A 20,296-nucleotide genomic window follows, 5' to 3' on the forward strand; every position below is an offset into this window, starting at 1 on the left:
ATAAATAAAATCTAGAATCTGTGAGATCCCTTTTCAGTTTTACCTGAAAGAGAGCAACCTGTCCAGTTCAATAGTCAAGACAACAAATCAACATTTTTCATGTTTCACATGCTTTAAATCCCTTTCACAGTCATTCACCAAGAAAAAAATGAAGAGGCTTCCATGAGTCAGATAATACTCATCACAATTCTAGTTTAAAGCAGGTTGCTTTTTATAGGTGGTAAAGTTGAGATTAGATTAAAATTTCCATTAAATCATTTAACCTGTCTGATCACTGCTTTCTGTTCTCAAAAGAGATTCAGTAAAAGGTTTTATTTTTATTTTTACTTACTTATTTATTTTGTTATTGTTTAAGGTGAGGCAACTCTTGGTTGGCCTCACAGATTGCAAGGACCTTGTCAGCTTACAATCCCTTATTTACTTACTTTTTTTTCCTACCCCTACAGCACCCGGTCTTCCTAGGTGGTCTCCCATCCCAGTACTAACCAGGCCCAACCCTGCTTAGTTTCCAAGATAAGACAGGATCAGGCTTGTTCAGGGTAGCATGGCCATAGACCATGAGAGATTCAAAGAGTATCAAGAATTAGCTAGGAACAGGAGAACCAGCTGTACAGGTACCACCAGCATTAGGAGGGCAAAGAAACTGAGGGGGAAAATGATTATAAACACCAAAGGTGAAGATCTTTGCAGAAAGTGATCATGGGCTTCCATTTAAAATACTAAATAATTATAAACTAAAAAATATTGAAATGTGAATTCTCCTTCAAGAGATTCTAAATCTTTTCACTGACAATGTTTATAATTGTTTCATTTATTCTACTCCCTGATATGCTCATTGGTTCCTTGATTGTTGGATAGCATCTTGACCAGAGATTTAGGTGAAAAATCAAAGGGAAATAAATTCACTTTGGCTCTTTATACACTAAACTGCTCAAGGGAAGGAGGCAACTGTGATAAAACGTCTTTGTTATTATTTTAAACTAATTGATGAACTCTAATCTTAACTGTGCTGTATCATCACAGACATCAAAAGTTGATTGAAAACATGCATAAATTCACACATAAATGATTTATACAAAAGTTATTACAACCCTCATAAGGATTTACCCAATCTCCAACTAACATTCTATGAAAATATTGGAGAATTTGACTAGAGTCTGTTGTTCTCAGGAAGAAAAATAGTAAGTTTATCAAAGAAAATTTTGGATGAAGAATCTAAGATGAGGCTAGCCACACCGGATATGTTAATGTATTATAAAGTTATGATAATTAAAATAAGACATTGCTGAAAGAAGAGAAATATATAGATATAGAACCAGGACTAGATAGTCCAGAAATTGATTTTGTTCCATATGAGAATTTGTTAGAAAATAAAAGTGACATCACCAGAAAAGAAGAAGTATTCATTAAGTTGTGCAGGAAAAACTGGGTAGGAAGTTCAGAGACATAAAATTAATTTAGACCCGACCTTCATAGTGTATAACAAATTAAATCACAGATACATTTAAGAAGTTAAATATTTTTAAAACATCCTTTTCCAAATGCTTATTCAAATGAGGTATTAGATCTATAAATTAAAACCAAGAATGACCTCCTAAGCTTAAAAGCCTTTTAAGAAATCATAAAGCAGAAGACCAACTGCTCTCATTACATAAAATTTAAAATATGTATATATATGTAGCAAAAATTTAAAATATATATATATGTAGCAAAGCAATTTTAAAAAACAGCAGGTTGGGAAAATTACATTAATAAAATGTGGCAAAAGTAAGCCTCCTTAGAAAATGCACTATTTTATTACTATATCGAGCGACAACATTTTCACATTTATTATTTGTTGATAAATGTTTTTCTGTCCAGGGCCTATGCGCAGGGCAATAGAATTAATCTTCCTGAAACCCCATTTCTTTATGACAATTCCTCGTCAGGAGTAGAGCAATTCTGTCACTTACCATTCTCTAATTTTGGTCGTTTTGTGCATGAACTGTACAGAAAGTTGTTTCATATGCTCACCATATCCATATTCCATCTGTACCTAATATTTATTTAATTATTTTCTCGAAATAACTTTTTTACTTAAATTAACGTTTTTCCTAACTGATCATTTCTGAGAAACCAGAAGTTTTATTTAAATGAAATTTAAATATATAATACAAATTTAAAAATACGAATCTATCTGCCACTGAAAATTACCTATGCTCACTGTGACAGTTAATTTTAATGTGTCTACTTGGTTAGGCGATGGTGCCAATTGTTTGGTCAAACACCAGTGATGCAGTTAGTGTTTTATAGATGTTACCACTTAAATCAGTAGACTTTGAGTAAAGCACTTGACTCTCCATGATATGTGTGGGCCTCATTCTATCAACTGAAGGACTTAAGAGAAAAGACTGAGATTCTGTGAAGATGAAGGAATTCTACCTTCAGGATGCCTTTAGATTCAAGACCGCAACATCAGCTCCTAGCAGAATTTCCAGCCTGCTGGCCTGCACTGCAGATTCTGAGCTTGCCAGTTTTTACAATCGAATGAGGCAACTCCTTAAAATAAATGTCCACTTTCACCTCTCTCTCTCTCTCTCTCTCTCTCTCTCTCTCTCTCTCTCTCTCTCTCTCTGCATGTGTGTTCATATACTAGGGTATTGCTTGATTCTCTGGGGAACCCTGACTAATACCCTTAAAAATCTTAAGGAACAGACTTTCCTGATCACATTTAAATATCCTAGCTTAGACGCCAATGTCCACCTTCATCTGGCTCCTCCCTCCTATTCCAAGTTCATTTCCTGTGCTTTTCCAATGTACACACTTCTTTTCTGGTTGCCACATACCTCCATTTGTGCTCTGAGCTATGCTGAGGATGCTCTGGTTGCCAGGCCTCCCCTGTTCCTGATTTCAAGGCCTGGATCAATTACTTGATGAGGAGCTATGGAAAAATGGAATAAGATTCTCATATTGAGAAATATGTAAAACCAGCTTTGGAAAGTAACACGTCCATTCAGACTAATTAGTAGCGGCTACTTGGATCACTTTAAGAAGGATTCTGAGGCTCTGTCTGAGAGAACGCAGTGATCCATTACTGATGTCTGGCAATAGAGGAATGAGAAGGGGTCAGTGTGGTAGTAAACTTCCTATGTATTTGCCACCTCTGGCTTGATTATTGAGGAAATCAGCCAGTATATTTCCCTGAGCCCTTTCCAATGCTGATTCAAACAAGATGTTAGATCTGGGAACTTCTTAAAAAACTCATTTATATTCCAGTCATTTCCAAGATTTACATATGTAGGGAATGTCAATCAAGAGCTTACAAATGAGGTAGAAAGAGTACAGAGAACAGGCTCCATTTGCTTCCCTTAAGCCTCCTTTCTCATGTAATATCAAATGAACTTTGGTACATTTTTTTCTGCTGGGATATCTGACTGGGTAATACAAACATCCCCAGCATGTCCACTAAGCTACTTTTTGTCCAAGCTTCCCAGCAACTGAAACTGGGACATCCTTATAAATACCTTTGGAAAATCATTAGGTATTAAAATTCTCTTGGGGCAGAAAAGCCCATTAGTCTTTCCTCACACTTTTGCTTTCCCATTCCTAGATTGCTGGAATGAGAACGCACCAAGATTAGAGTTAGTCCTATTAATACAGATTTTCCTGAAAATCAACCCAAAAGTGTCCTGATAAAAAATCACTCTGTACCTGACTTTCAGTGGTTCTTTACCATATTCTCTAAGTTTGGGGTGGGAGGAACATGATTATTTACAGAGATGAGTTAGGTTCCTTTCATTTATCCTGAAAATTTTCAACAAGACACTGTGATAAGCACTGAATATATAAAAAGAAATCATTTCTGACATGTGCTTGCAAGGACCTCTTAGCTTGAATGATAATCACAGAATATATAGAATCATATCTTAGACCAGGATCTCTGAATTTTTTCTATAACACGCCAGCTAGTAAATGTTTTCAGCTCTTCAGGCCACATAGCCTCTGTTGAAACTACTAAACTCTGATGTTCTAGAACAAAAGCAGCATAGACATGTGAAACAAACTCAAAAAGAGTCTGGAGTCTTGGCTAGATATAAATGATAAAGATTTATTCAAGGGTCTTTAGGGTTTGCAAATTGGAAACACAACTAGGCACTACCCACTGTGTTCCAAAGAAGAAAGAAAGTGTAAGGTTCTTATAGCAAAAAAGTACATTCTTGAGAATAATTAGTCCTACATTCTTAGCCTCTGGATTGGTCCAAGATGTTAATCTTTTAGATGACCGGTCATCTGGAAAATGGATGTCAGTTGGTCTGGATACATGAACATTGTTTCCTTAGTCCTTCAGGAGTAACCAGAGAGTTATCTGTAGCTTTGATGCATATCCAGGCATTGAATCAGAACTGAAAAGTTCAAAACTTTAAGTTCTCAGTCTAGTTAAAACAAGAATAGAATCTTTTCCTCATACCTTGACATACTTGATTTTAGGAACTTAACAACTTGACTATAGTGACTTCATTTTATTTCTTCACTCAATTCCTCAGACAGTACTTAAATCTAAAGTTGTAGCTATGTTCCAATAAAAATTTATTTACGGGAAAAGACTATTGGCCAGATTTGGCCAGTAGTTTGCTGATCCCTGAGTTAGACTATGTTAGACAAATTAGGACCTGAGATGAATATCTCCTAGAGAAGAAGTTAAAAAATAAATAGAACAGACTTTTGTTAGTGTGGTCATTTGAATAATTAGAACCTATTTCTTGGTGGTAATTCTTAATTTATTAAAACAAATAAGATCCATGGCATCTCTTATGAATATGTGAGGAAATAAAGCAATAACATTTAGTAAAAAAATGGCTTTATTTGTTTAAAAATTTTTTATTAATGGTTTACCATAGTCACAATTCATTCCCTGAGGAACAATTACCAAATATTAAAATGATGTGGGAGAAACTACAGAGCAAAGAAAAGAAAGCCCTAAAGAAAAATCAGAAAATTCTCATACAGTATGCATAGTGAGCGAGAATGTACCCCTGTCAGGCATAGAGGTCTTAATTGTTCATACCATCATGGAATATCCTAGAAAAATGATCTTAACCCCAAAACCTCAACAAAGACTCATTCATGTCCCCTCCAGCAACCAAAAATTTATTGAGCAGTGGGGCAAATAAAGAAGTCTATAAAATGGATGTTCTAATGAAATCCTGGCCTTACAAAAATAACTTGTTTCTGAAAAGTTGATTTGAGAAGTCCATTGAAACACAATGGCTTTGGATAGGTAGTGCCATCTACTCAACTCTTATGACAGAGCAACTTATCTTCCAAAGTTCATTGTAATGTCCCTCCCAATATCATCAAATTTTAGTGTTTTACAGGTTAGGGAGAAAAGCACTGTATGTTTTATTGTCAAACCAAAGTCCAGACAGATTCAGCAATAGTCAGTAGCACAATCATTGCCATCATTTGCAAAATGATGTCTAGAGACAACAGAAGTAAAACTGAGGAACTGGCCACCTGGCAAACTTCACTTCCATGTCACTGATGCCCCTGCTCTATCCCCAATACATATATTTCTGTTATATTTGAATGGCCATCAAAACATCCCAGAGACAGAATAATATCTCTTACTCCAATTAGATATTTACATTTTTGAAGAGGACAAAGACCAAAGGATCTTTAATGCCATAGCAATCATTGTGCAACAGTAAGATTTCAAGCATCATGAATGATAAAATAAATTAACTGCACAAGGAAAGCAGATACTTCTAATACTAACCTTAACTTTAGCTTCCCAAACACTTAAGAAACCATCTCTGTCCAGTAAAATAGCAGTGGATAAGCAGTTATCCACTCACCATGTCAAAACATTTCTCACAATTTTAATACAAATTGTTATGTCATTATAAGATATCCAATGGATTTGCTTAACTAAGTTTCTCTTAAGTGTATTTATGTAAAGCCTTACTCTCAAGAATCTGAAATCAAACGAGAAGCACAATCTCGTAGTCACCTACTTTATTTATTGTGTAGTGCTGGCTGCTAGGAATACTGAGAAATATAAGACATGGTTCCTGTCTTGAATAATTTTGCAAGGTCAAAACAAAAATAAATAGTCAAGCAAATCATCAGTTGACAGATATAAATCCCCACAAAAATGCAAAGGCACATTTAACAAAATTACTCAGGCTTTCACTGGATTCCCACGGCATTTAGAATAAAGATAAAGCCTCTTAACAGGGCCTATAAAAACTCACATTCTCTACAGGTGACAGCCTTTTCTTTGGCCATAAGGCCACTTGTTCTCTCTGCTTCAGACATACTATCCATTTTTCAGTCCCTTGAGCTGACCATACTTCCTCCCACCCCAGGGCCTCTGGATAGACTTTTTCCTGAGCCTGAAAGTCTCTCATTCCCCTTTCTCCTCAAATGATTCCTTTTTATTATCAACGCTCAGATCAAATATGAAACTCTGCCCCCAATATATGCTTTCATTGCCCATACACTTATACTTTTTGATATTTTCCACTGTAGCAAATCTCTTATTCATTAAATAATTATTTGATTGATATATTTTTCTCTATGGCTTATTACACCCTCTGTACTAAAACAAACAAACAAACAAAAAACTTTCTTTTTGTGACCTCTGGGTCACCACTTGACTATCCTTGACTGCAGATATAAATGGATACTTGGGTATTGTGAGCTTGAACCATTTCTAATGGAAAACTTTTCCCCTTTTTCAAAATCCAGCTGCATAACTGCTCCAACCTTGGAACTCACTGAAAAACATTGCAGTGGAATCTCAGATGGTTTATCCGAGAAAAATCCTTCATGATTTTGGTTAAATACTTTCATATCTCTGTGCCTCAGTTTCCTCACCTGTGATTCATCACAGATGCTATTTTCAAACCTGTATTTTATAATAATAATACTATAAAAATAAAAGGTATTTTTAAGAGTTTGCTTGACAGGACATCAAAATTACTTGCTGGTATCAAACCTTTTTTCCAGTGTGAAAATATATGTAATCTATTGTTTTTCTCATTTTTAAATTAAATTGAATGAAGCTAAATTTAGAATAGGTACTCTGTTTAGGCAATAGCATATTACTGGGAGGGGAAAGGTTTGTCCAAAAGCAGAATACCTGAGAAATAAATACTGCTATATCTATATATTACTTCCTTTCTCAATGACATTTGAATGTAAGATAAGATGCTCTTAATAAAAGATGACTTGTTTTCCCAAATGTTGTACTGCTGATTGGAGAAAGAGCGCTATGGAAATGGAAAAGGAAAGAGTAATTTCTAGGTGTTACTGAGTTGTAGACAGATTTCTAAAAATACCAGAAATTGTATTGGATAGGCCAGTACAAGTAAATGTATTTAAATGAGGATCACAAGAGATGCTGGGCATTGCTTTGTAAATGGCTATCTCTAAATTTTATGAACACAATATCTAGTCACAAAATGATCCATGGGGTTTTCCAAGGTTTCTTGCCCTTTGGTCCAAGTGGATTTCTCAAAGAGTGTTTAAAATAGATGTCAGTAAGAAAATATATGTATATATATATAATATATTATATATTTTATATTCTAATGACCATTCCCCCCACAACATCTTGTAGTTTTATTTTTGTCATACATCAAGTCATACATATATGTATATATATATAAAATATATGTATACATATTTGTATATGTATATATATATAAAATATATAATATATTATATATATACATATATTTTCTTTAAAGGATTATATTCAGAACCCAAATACTATGGACATTTGACTTGATGTATGACAAAAATAAAACTACAAGATGTTGTGGGGGGAATGGTCATTAGAATAAATAGTGCTAGAATTAGATATCCACAAGCAGGAAAATGATGTCAAATGAAAGTCATTAGATAAAAAATAATTCACAGTGTGTATTTGGCATCTCATTGTATAAAGCAGTGCTTCTCAAAGTGTGGCCCATGCACCACTTGTATCCAAGTCACCTGGGTGATACTTAAAAATATAGATACCTGAGACTACCTTAGACTTGTTGGTTCTCTAGTCTTTTTATTAAACTTCCCTAGATGATTTTTAGTATACTACAGCTTGAGAATAACCTACAAACTGTTTCGTAGTTAGGAAAATAACTATCTAAATCCCAGCTCTGCCAGTTATGAGCAAATCAATCAATCTGTTTGCATTTCAGTTTTCTCATCAGTAAAGTGGTGATAATAACCTCATGTGATGATTAAATGAGATATTGCATATACTGTATGCCCCCCTTATCCACAGTTTTACTTTTTGTGGTTTCAATTATCCATGGTCACCTGTGTCCAGAAAATATTAAATGGAAAATTCCAGAAATGTAACAATTCATGAGGTTTAAATTACATGTTATTCTGAGTAGCATAATGAGATCTCATGCTAACCTGCTACAGTCCTCCCTAACACAAATTATCCCTTTGTCGAAGGTCTCTATGCTGTAGACACTCCCTGTCTGTTAGTTACTTAGTAGCCATCTTGGTTATCAGATTGACTGTGGTGTTATCACAGTGCTAGCATTCAAGTAACACTTCTTTTACTTAACAATGGCCCCAAAGCACTAAAGTAGGGATGCTGGCAATTCAGATGTGCCAAAGAGAAGCTGCAAAGTGTATGTATGCACATGAAAAAATAGTAAAAATAGGGTTCAGTACTATCCATGGTTTCAGAAATCCACTAGAGGTCTTGAAATATACCCCCAATAAAAAAGGGGGGACTACTATACAGTGCTTAATGTAGTCCGGGTTCACAGTTAAGACTTAGTAACTGTTAAATTACTCTCCATATCTAATAAACCTACTAAAAATGAAGTTTTCAATTATTTACAAAAATTTATAATGATAAAATTATAATGTGTACTGTATTACTGTATATGTCAAGCGTATTGACATATAAGTGGAGAGTGTTTGATCTTGAGAACTTATTTGGAGGTACTACCTAGAGAACATAGCTACTTATTCATATACCCTCACCAAAAAAGTCATGATCCCATCTAAAAGATGCAACCTTAGGATCTGTGCACATGAGGCAGTAAGGGACATCTGCCCAGTGGCCTTGATACGCTAAATCACCTTGGTAGTCAACACAACAGCTGGTTAATTTATTCAGCAAATATTTACTGGAAGATTTCCATGTTTCAGGCACTGTACTAGATGCTGAGCACTAAGAGGAAAAAAATATGGTCCTTCCCCTCCAGTAGCGCATAGTTTATGAGAATTTACAATTTATCTTCCTCACATGTATTACACGGTAGTTCTCAACCAGATTTTTTGTTGTTTTTTGTTTTGTTTTGTTTTGTTATTGTTGTTGTTATTGTTGATGTTGTTGTTAAATGGCTAGAAAGCTTGAAAAGCCTGTTTTTTTGGATTTTTTTTTTATGGCTATTCTTTCTGAATCATGCATAAAAGAATGATATTAAACTATAAATGCACTTAGCTCCCTTTCCTCCTCCAATCCCAAAAGCAAACACTTTTCCTTAGAACTTTGAAGACATTACTCCATTTTCTTCAAGCATCCAGCACCACTGCTAATAAATGTGATGCAATAAATGAATGAAAAAAAACTGTACCAGTGAGATAAAAGCTACTTTAGCAAGTTCTCTGGCCTATATATTCCTCTGCTTGCTCTTCTGTACTGAAGGACTATTAGTGCTAGGAAGTGGACAGCCACTTTAGAAAATAATGGGCAAAGAACTTATGAGTCTGGGCCCAACTGTGCCCAGATAGTCCTAATCAGGGACACTTGAGATTCAGAGATGACATTTTGCAGAGACAGACTAGTTTTCTAGCACTGCCATAACAAGGTCTTACATACTAGGTGGCTTAAACAACAAAAATTTATTCTTTTGCAGTTCTGGAGGCTAGAAATTTGACATCAAGTTTTAAGCAGGGCCATACTCCCTCTAAAGGCTCTAGGAAAGGGTTCGTTACATGTCTCTCTCCTAGCTTCTGATAGACGCTGGCAGTTCTTAGCATTCCTCGGCTTGTAGCTTCATCACTCCAGTCTTTACCTCCATCATCACATGGTCTTCTTCTTTCCATGCCATCTCTTCTATAAGGATACTAGTCCTTGGATTAAGAGCTCATCTGAATCCAAGATATTTATCTGAATTTGACTAATTACATCTGCAAAGACTCTATTTTGAAATAATCACATTCTGAGGTTCTGAGTAAATATGAATTTGAGGGAGACACTACTCAACCCAATCCAATCTCAGGAGAGCATGGTCTTAGGAAGAGAAGGTGATAAAGGTTAGCTCAAATACAGGTAGGCAGGGAATAGAACCAAAGGCAAGGAGACAGAAACAGCACCACATTTAGTATTCAGCAGGGCTGAACTACTCAGAGTTGCCTTTCTGTACTTCCTACTTTCCCTAACAGGGCCCACATATCCATTAAGCACAAGAGGCACAGGGCCAAGGTACTTTTAGGGCCCATGAAATGATTAAAACTCTTTTAAAACCTAAAGAAATACACACATATGTATAATACATATATTTATATATAAATATATATTATATATAATCCAACCTGAATTATATTCATATTCATGTCTATGCAGTCATAAAATATAATTTTTAACACTTTTTAATGGAGGAGTGCCCCAGGAAAAGCAAAAGTGCCTAGGGCACACCAAAGTCATAATGCAGCCCATTATCTAATGTTTATGCTCATATTTTCTCCCTACAATTCCTTCCTCTTCCATTACCTCTCTCATCCTTCAAAACTCACTTTATGAGTCACCACTTTGGGGAAATTTTCCCAGACAACCGCTCACCTCTACTCCATCCCCACAACATTCTCATACCTAGCTTGCTTTCTGTGTTCCTCATGTACAAGGCACTATCACACCACCTCTACATAGTTCTATAATGACCTATTTCTAGAGAGTCATTTAGAAACTAAATATCAGGTATCACTGTACAGCAGATTCTCTTGATGATCTACCTAGATCTCCTTTGTCATTGTGGTGCACTCATTCCCCAGATGTCATGGGTGTTGCCGCTAAGGGCTCACACCTCAAGTCTCCCAGATGACATGTCTTGCCCTGACGGAACTATCTGGAGATACTTGGAAGTTTTCATTAGCCTCCACCCATACCTGACCCCAGAGTGGTCCATAACCAATCAGTGACTGAGAGCATGAGTGTAACAGCCCAGCCCCATTACCAATGGGGAGAATAACCTGTATGGTATAATTTACTCTCCAGACTGTCCCATGAAATCACATTATTGCTTAGCTCCTTCCCCACCACACCCTGTTTCTCTACTTTTACAGTATTACCTCAGTTTACTACTTTCACAAGAATACCCATCTCAGTCTCTGCTTCTAGGAGATATGACCTAAGACACTTTGAATTTCCATGACTAGCATTAACACCTGACAACATCCTTTAATAAACAAATATTGACTGAATGAATAAATGAACAAATAAAGGAGTAAATGTTAGAGAGACATGAAAGTGAGAATCGAACTAACCCAGGCCTTTACAAAGGGCTGACCTACTAAGAAAAGAACTTCTGTCTTTGATAAACTAAAGACTTGAACATAAGGAGAAAAGATAGGGATGTAGGTTCTAGTACAGTGTAACAAGACAGGTTTGCTCACAAAAATTAAGCATAATTTAACAATTAGACCTGAAGAACCATGCCTACTGTGTGCCCAATAAGTCACCTTCACATGTACCAACAAACTAAAATGATATTAAGTCATCAAAACCGATAAAGGTTTCCTAAATTCTCAAAGACTTGATTGGCCCCAGAACTGTGGATGAGTTTGCAAACATGTATTACAAGGTCGGTTCAGAAGAACTTTTGTGAACAATGATCTGTTGATGAAAGAACTGACTTTAAAGACCTGACACCTTGCAGTAGTACCCTGGTAATCCTAAAAGTGTTTTCCTCTAGAATTAGTTGTCAACAAGCAGGAAAAAGAAGATTTTATTGCATGGAATTTCTATTATAGATATGGTTCTTTGTAATATAAGCACCTCCCCTCAAACTTTGCAATAGTTTTGGAGCCAAGCAGATGGCAGGGAATGGCTTGACCGAGTGGTAAGGTTTCAACATGTATTCAGAGCCCTGAAGAATGTCTAGCTCAGAGTATGAAGTGATGACTAATTTTGAGGGGAGAATGAATGAATGAATGAATGAATGCAAAAATGTGCATCATAGAATCTCCACAGATTGTTCCAGAGTGCAAGAATAACTGTAAGGCAAAATCTAATGATCTAGTTCTTCTCTGCCATTAACATCCTAGTAAGAAATGGCATTAGGTACAGAATACTTTTGTGGAGAAGTGATTTAACCTGATCATTATAAAGTGAGCCTTTGAACAAGAAAAAAATATCATAGGAAATGATTTCCAGGTGAATAAGAAGAAAATGAACAAGAATAGGGAAATATGTGCACGAGCAGACATGAGTAACAGAGGAGAGTGTGAATTCATCTTAGAGACATAAAAGCCAATTACACTGGCTACACCACTCATAAGAATCAAGTTCCCACTGGTATGAAACTCTAGGAAAGTATAGGATCAACTAGTTTGTATAAATATTATCAATAATCTATAGTCTATAGGGCTCTAGCCAACCAGAGAGGTATAAGCCCAAGTTCTAAAAAAATAAAATCTTTTTAAGAAAATTGTAGACAAATGTTTACTTAAATTTAATAAATTCATGAATATATTGGATATGGTATTTTAAAATTTGATTCCAAAGTCCAAGTTGCTTTAGATCATGTTTGGAGTACATTTCCCATAACATTTATGGTGCATAATGATAAGACCCTTTTTGGCACATTCTTATGATTTCTTTTCCAAAAAAAAAAGTCAAAGTTTGATAGCTCTTTGTATAAATCATACACAGTCAGTATAAATCGAACATATTTTATAAATGATCTTAATCAGTTATAGTTTATGCAGCAACTTGCTCATTTGAACAGGAATGTACAACATCTTCTGAGGTCTTAGGTTTACTAAAAAAATAAAATGATTATTAAAACCATGAAAGAAATTTAATTTCATTTACAAAAAAAGATATACTTTCCAATGCACTTTCAAATCACAGACTCTTGTAAATATCCTAAGAATTTCATACCTAAAGCTCTTTCTTTACTTAATTCATCACCACACATTTTAATGTCAGGGTGTCCATTGTACTACTATATGCCAAATTATTCATGGAGAGTGAAGAATATTCAGAACTAGATCTCCAAGCATTTATGGTTGGCAGATTTTACTGACTTGTAACAGCCATTTGAATTCTCAGGGCAGCTGACAACTTTTTAAAAATCAAGAAATTGTAGCATGAAAGTATATTTAATGAAAGGACAGTCATTTCCAATAAGGCACTTCTCAAAGGATAGCTAGAAAACCTTGACATTTGGCTTATGATGAGGTAATCGAATCTTATCCTGATACTTTCATTAGGAAAGAAAAGCATTTGATGTTCTCTTTCAGGACTGAGTTCAAGCTGAAACAGCTGCCACCATAACTCTGACAATCACCAGCACCATAGCTTTTCCAGTAATTAATATTTATCAAACTGTCTATGGGAACAATATAGACTGGTGAAAATATCATGGACTTAAGAACTATGTAGATAAAAATAATAAAGACTGAACCAGGAACTGTTCTAAGTGCTTCACCCATGTTAATACATATATCCTCTTAACAAGCCTGTGAAGTAAAGAAATTGATACAAAAAGTTATACATCTTGCACTCATTTTATAGGAAAGAAAAATGAGTTTCAGAGAAGTCAAATGATTTGTCCAAAATTAAACACGATGATAGAAGTGGTATTTGGACCCAGATATTTCTGATCAAAAATCTATGCTTTTAACTACAGAGCTAGGTTATTTTAATATTCAAATTTGATTTTTAAAAAAACTATAATTAACTTCTAATTCTTTTGTCCTTTTTCTTGAAAGAATAAGAAAGAAAGAGAGAGAGAAAGAGGTAGTCAAAAGGACCAGAGAATGCTGATAGAAGAAGAACTGAGTCTTAAATGATACACAAGAATTCAACAATGAGACTTGGGGATGGGGAGAATTTCCAGGCAGAAGAAACAGTATCTACAAGGGTCCAGAGGCATGAAACAACAGAGCGTGATTGAAATATTATAAATAATTAATAATGGACTGCAATGAGCAACTGGGAAGTTGAATTTTTTAGAAAAATACTCAAGAATAAGTTTAAGAAAAGAAGTATAAAACTTATACTCTAAAATTACAAAACACTGTTGAAAGAAAGTAAGCAAAATCTTAATAATTGAAAAAGATATCCTACATTCATGAATAGAAAGACTTACCATTGTTCTAATGCCATTACTCCTTAAATTGATCTACAGATTCAATGCCATCCTCATCAGATTCCCAGCTGACTTATTTATAGATATTGACGAGTTAATTCTAAAATTCATATGAGATTGCAAGGGGCCCAGAAAAGCAAAAATCATCTTAGGAAAGGAAAGCAAAGTAGGAGGACTGAGACTTCCTGATTTCAAAACTTACTACAAATAGTAGATAAGACACTATGTCACCAGCATGAGAACAGACATATAAATTAATGGGAAAGAATCGAATGTTCAGAAATAAACCCTTATATTAATGGTCAACTGATTTTCAACAATGGTACCAAAGCCATTTGCTAGGAAAAGACTTGTTTGTTTGTTTTCAAACAAATGTTTTCAAACAAACTGGGCAACTGCATAGCCACATGCAAAAGATTGAAATTGGACCCTTACTTCATCATTTATAAAAATTAACTCAAAGTGAATCAAAGACTTAAATGTAAGAACTAAAATTACAAAAATCTTAGAAGAAAACATGGCAGTAAATCTTCGTGACCTTGGGTTTGGCAAAGGATTCTTAGCTATGACACTGAAGTCATAAGTAACAAAAACAAAAAATATATATATTGGTCTTTATCGAAATTAAAATATTTATGCTTTAAAGCATGACACCAAGAAAGTGAAAAAGCAATCCATGGAATGGGAGAAAATATATTAAGTTCTCATTATTCACAGTAATCGTGTTCTATAATGTCACTGAAAACATTGAATTAGCAAATATTGAATCTCTATCCCTAAAAAAATATATAGCATTAGGTTCCTGAGAGCTTCTCGTCACAAGATTTTTGTCAACCAATCAATCCATAAACTTTTTTAACGTGAGTTTCTGTTTAAAGGCACCTTATTAATATATATTATTGATTCGTTAACACTGAATTCACTATAACTCATACTAAGTGAAGCTTATCTAACATTTTTTACTCCACATCACAACTTTCTTGTGCTTTGGAACACAAGACAGCATTTCAGCAATACTCTTGGGAGCTTTTTAAACAGCAAAATGACCACGATTAACCACCAAAAAAAAAAAAAAAAAAAAAAGAACAAACAAAAAACCTAACACTAAATAGACCAAAAAAAGGATATTTGTTTACGATAAAAGAGTTGAAACAAAAAAATAGAAAGTTACTTTGTGCAACATTGGCTAAAAATGTATGTACTGGGCAACTCAAATTTTGTGCTGTTCTGTATACCTACATGTCCTTGAATGTGAAAGTACACAAGTATTGATTTAAGCTTACGAATAAATTTTAGTGAGTAGGTAAATCTGCAAATATAGAATCCATGAATGATGAAAATCAACTGTATTTGCAAATCATATATCTAATAAAGGATTTGTATCCAGGATATATAAAAATCCTTACAACTCATTAATAAAAAAGATAAATAACCTGATTGAAAAAAGACAAAGGATTTGAACAGACATTTCTATAAGAAAGAAATTCAAATGCTCAAAAGGCGCACAAAAAGATGTTCATCATTAGCCATCAGGGAAGTATAAATCCAAATCACAGTGAGATACCACTTTACATCCACTAAGATGGCTGTAATCAAAAAATTTAATTATAACAAGTGTTGACAAAGACAAGAAGAAATTGGAACCTCATACACTGCTGGTGGGAATGTAAAATGGGGCAGCCATTTGGAAAACATTCTGGCAATTCCTCAAAAAATTGAACGTAGTTACCATACGATTCAATAAAATTATTTTGTTTAAAAAATTTACGGAGCATACAATTTAACAGTGGTCACTCTGATCCTGGCCTAGAATCAAAGTAGCTATACCATGAGGCAAGAGAAAGCAAAGAGTAAGCCTAAACTATGTTCCTTTCCACACCAAGTTATCTCACTCATGTTTTCTCTGGCTAACCCATATGAAAGGAAATTTTCTGCTTACAATAACATTTGCCTAAGAGATAATAAAAATTCAATGTTTGCTTTATCACAACTAGTTCGAACAAGCAGAAGCTGATAAATGACCATGTTATCACGATTATCCAAGGATGCCAGACACTTCTAGACCTAATTAAAGGCTCTTTCCTGACCACTGGATAACAGAACTTATTTTAATCAACCATATGCAGCCCAAAGAACATTCTATCCTACCCAGAGTGCTAGTGTTCAAATCTTAACATAACTCCATGAAATGCCCTTTCCCCCTCTGTGTCCACTCAGTGAATTTCTTCACTGGTGTGTGTTCCCAGCCTGACAAATAGTTTTGATTTTGTTTTTTAAAGTTCTATTAATCTTTTATTTTAATTATTATTTGTCAACCCTTGCTCATGATCCCCCTCTCCACTCATTTGTTATCACATCTGCTTCTCTTCTTTCACTATCATCCTTTCCTTTCCTTCTATCTATAACCAACATCTAAGATTCCCAAACAGGAGATGTCAGAACTGCTACCATTGTTCTCTTTCCTTTGACTTTTACATGAGTCTGTGCTCACTATCTTCACCAATTTAGCTCTATTCACATCCATCCCTGTGTCTGGAATGCTCTGCAACCTCCTATTGGCATCTTTATCTATTGAAATCTATGCAGTAGTTAAGAGGCCCTCTTTAAGTTGCCTTGCAAAGTATTGCCTTGCAAAGAAGCTTTTCCCAATGCCTCAGCAAAAAGTGATCCTTTGCTCCTCTGAAATCTTAAAATCTTATAATTTTCTCATGTCATTTGTGTCATTTGTGACTGTCGATTGGGTGTTTCAGCTATTGATATTATTAAATTAAGTTTACTATAAGACAGAAAGCTCTTTTAAATTCTGGATATTTATAAGCAAAAGATACACTGTCCATATCCATTCCTGAGGAAACATAGGCTAAGTTTGGCCTTTGGGCTGTTCTATGTTTTGCAAATTTTTCTAGGTATTCCTTATACTTTAAAAACAACTGATATGTCTATAATGCTTTATATTTAAAGACATTTTTCAATGTAATTTCTCATTTAGTCCTCAGAAGAATTCTGTCAGATAAGTGTTTTTATTACCCCTATTTTACAGATGAAGGAACTTAAAAAAGAATTAAGGGGCCTGAGGAATGTCCCACAATGATAACTAGCTGATCCAGTTTGCAAATCCCACCCATGTTTTCTGATGGTGTCATCAATAAAAACTAGGGGTGGTCTATGGAATATTTTACTAAAAACGACAGGCAAAGCCAAGTATTCAGTATTTCTTCTTCATTGTGCTCTACAGATTTAGACAATATTATAGTCTTTAGCATATTGGAGTTCTTTATCTATTAACAAACCACTCAGTCATATCCTGCACCCCTGTTAGTTGAAACCAGCTTACCTTTCCACTAGTTACATTTTATACATAATTCTAGTGATTTGTCTATTCTGTTGATGTTGGATCCCATGTTGACAGCGTAGGATGCTGAGAATTCACAAAGAAGAAAGTAGAAGGCAACCTCCTAAAACAAACATCTCTATCTCAGGGGCAAAGGTCATACTGACAGGCTAACAGTATGATACCCCTTCTTATAATGATGGGAAGAGACAAACTAATAAGACATTGTGAAACATTATAATGACCGAACAGGTTTTTCCTCTAATTTATAAAAGCCTATTCAAAATGTGTAATTTTGAGCTAGGTTAAAAACGCGTATGGCCTCATTTCTATGGATCTGGCTAGAAATCATGAAATCAACAAATCAACTCTGAGATTCTTAATCCAGATAGGCTTTTGTCTTCATATCAATTTTTCTAAGATTCTAAAGCAATAAAAGTGTCTATAAATGGGGCCCCAGCAAGAACAATATCTCCCATTTAAGAATTGCTATTCTCCTCAATTAGATTTTAAGTTTTCTGTGGTCAAGAACCACAGTTTGCAAATCTTCTTTATCCCCCTTTAATCCCTCACTGCCTCATACAAACGATGCCTAGTGAAAACTCCTTGCCTTGAATTAGATTAATTCAAAGAGATAAACAAAGACGATTCCATATTCAGCATATATATGACAATGTACTTATCAAAAAGTCAGGTCTAAATAGTGCTATGTATTAGAGATGAAAGGTTTGAAACTTTTTCTGGTCCCTTTAACTATTCCTGTCTATTTTGCAGGTAGAAGTCAATTGAAATCCCTTTCACAAATGGGAAAACTGAAGCACATGATTTATTTTTTTAAAAAATCATTAAAAGATAAGACCTAACAGTTTATCAGAATACAAGTTATTCTATACATGGTACATTTAGACTAGCCATTTAATTTGTGACAAAGAATTTTTAAATAAGAATCACTCAGCAATCCCTCTACTGAGTGTTTACCTCGAAGACTTAAAAAATCATATCTATAAAGATATTTGCACACCAGTGTTCATAGCAGCATTATTCACAGTGGCCAGGACACGGAAGCAACCAAAGTGTCCTATGATAGATGATTGGCTAAAGAAGCCGTAGTACATATATACAATGGAATATTACTCAGCCATAAGAAGAGATGAAATATAGCCATATGCAACAACATGGATGGAACTCGAAATAATCATGCTAAGCGAAATAAGCCAGACAGAAAAAGTTGAAAACCACATGATATCACTTATATGTGGGATATAAATCTAAAAGCAACAAAGGAACAGGACAAACAACACAGAGACTCATGGACATGGACTATAGACTAGTGGTTACCAGATGGTAGGGGGCGGGGGCGAGGTAGATGGGGTAAAGGTGGTCAAATATAGGGAGGTAAGGGGAGGATGAAGTGGGTAAAGGGGATCAAATATATGGTAGCTGAAGGAAACTGGACTTTGGTGGAAAACACACAATAGAATGTACAGATGTCAAATTATAATGTACACCTGAAAATTATATAATCGTATTAACCAATGTTATCCTAATAAACTTAATTTTTTTTAAAAAAAAAAAGAATCATACATACTGAAAAAAGAAAATGTTAATGTTGTTCCCATTGGGTTATTTTTAAAAATTATTTAATTAACTAAAAAACAAAATGCCTAATGTTTTAAGCCAAACATGCTTCTTTAGCTCCCAAATGTTTTCAGAAATAACTTTTTTCTTGTTAATTTCCAAATCTTGGCTGGATTTCCTGCTACTTTCAAACATATGTCATATTTGAAATATGTAATTTTTCTAAGCCTAATTTTGGCATGAAGGGATTTTGGAACTGGCATAGAAAGATTTGGGTCAAATGAACAGGATAGCTTGAGGTTGCCACAACTCCATAACAATTACATATTTTTCATCTATCTCTAGGTCCACAAAGGAAAGGACAATAACAGAGTTAAGTGGGCTCTGATAAAAATTTAAACAGAAGTAAAAACACCTTGAAGTTTTATATTTTACCCTATAACTTACTTTCCAAGAAGAATCACTCACAAATGTAATAATTTTTATAGATACAGGATGTGAAGCAAACTTAAGACCCTGATAACTAGCACAATACAGTCCTGATATTAATCACTCTAGTTCCTTGAGACTTACAGTCAAAAGAAATAGAGAATGCAATGTAAAAAAGTTATTCTAATCTTTCAAAAGATTTATTATACTTAACAGCATTTGGAAAATATCAGACATTTCCAATTGCATAAAATCTGTTTTTTTCAGCTACACATAACCTGATTTTGTGAAAAACTACTAAGCACTCAATAGATAAAAAGACGTTAATTCATCATAGCTACTCTAGATCAGTTCTCAAAGACCACGATATACCCTAAGGCACAATTGTTTTTCCTTATAAACATTTGGCTTCTTCATATAGGTAAGTAGGAAGAAAGCTACTGTAATAAGAATAAATTTCATCTGGAAGCATGAAACAGGGTTTTAGTCTCAAATTCATCCTTTTCTAAAATAGTGTGATGGCCATAATTATTCACCCATCCCTATATCTACAACATTTCAAATGTTACTGAGTAGTTTGTCAATAGATAGAGTCTATTTTGTCAACCCTGTGACTTGCTTGGCCAATAAA

General features: G+C 34.6%; 1 pseudogene; it reads right to left on the bottom strand.

Moving 5' to 3' along the window:
- Nucleotides 1-437: 437 nt before the first annotated feature.
- Nucleotides 438-556, bottom strand: LOC118600537 (annotated as a pseudogene).
- Between the last annotated feature and the right edge of the window lie 19,740 nt (nt 557-20,296).

Source organism: Rousettus aegyptiacus, unplaced genomic scaffold (genome assembly GCF_014176215.1).
Source record: "Rousettus aegyptiacus isolate mRouAeg1 unplaced genomic scaffold, mRouAeg1.p scaffold_m13_p_3, whole genome shotgun sequence".
Lineage (NCBI taxonomy): Eukaryota > Metazoa > Chordata > Mammalia > Chiroptera > Pteropodidae > Rousettus > Rousettus aegyptiacus.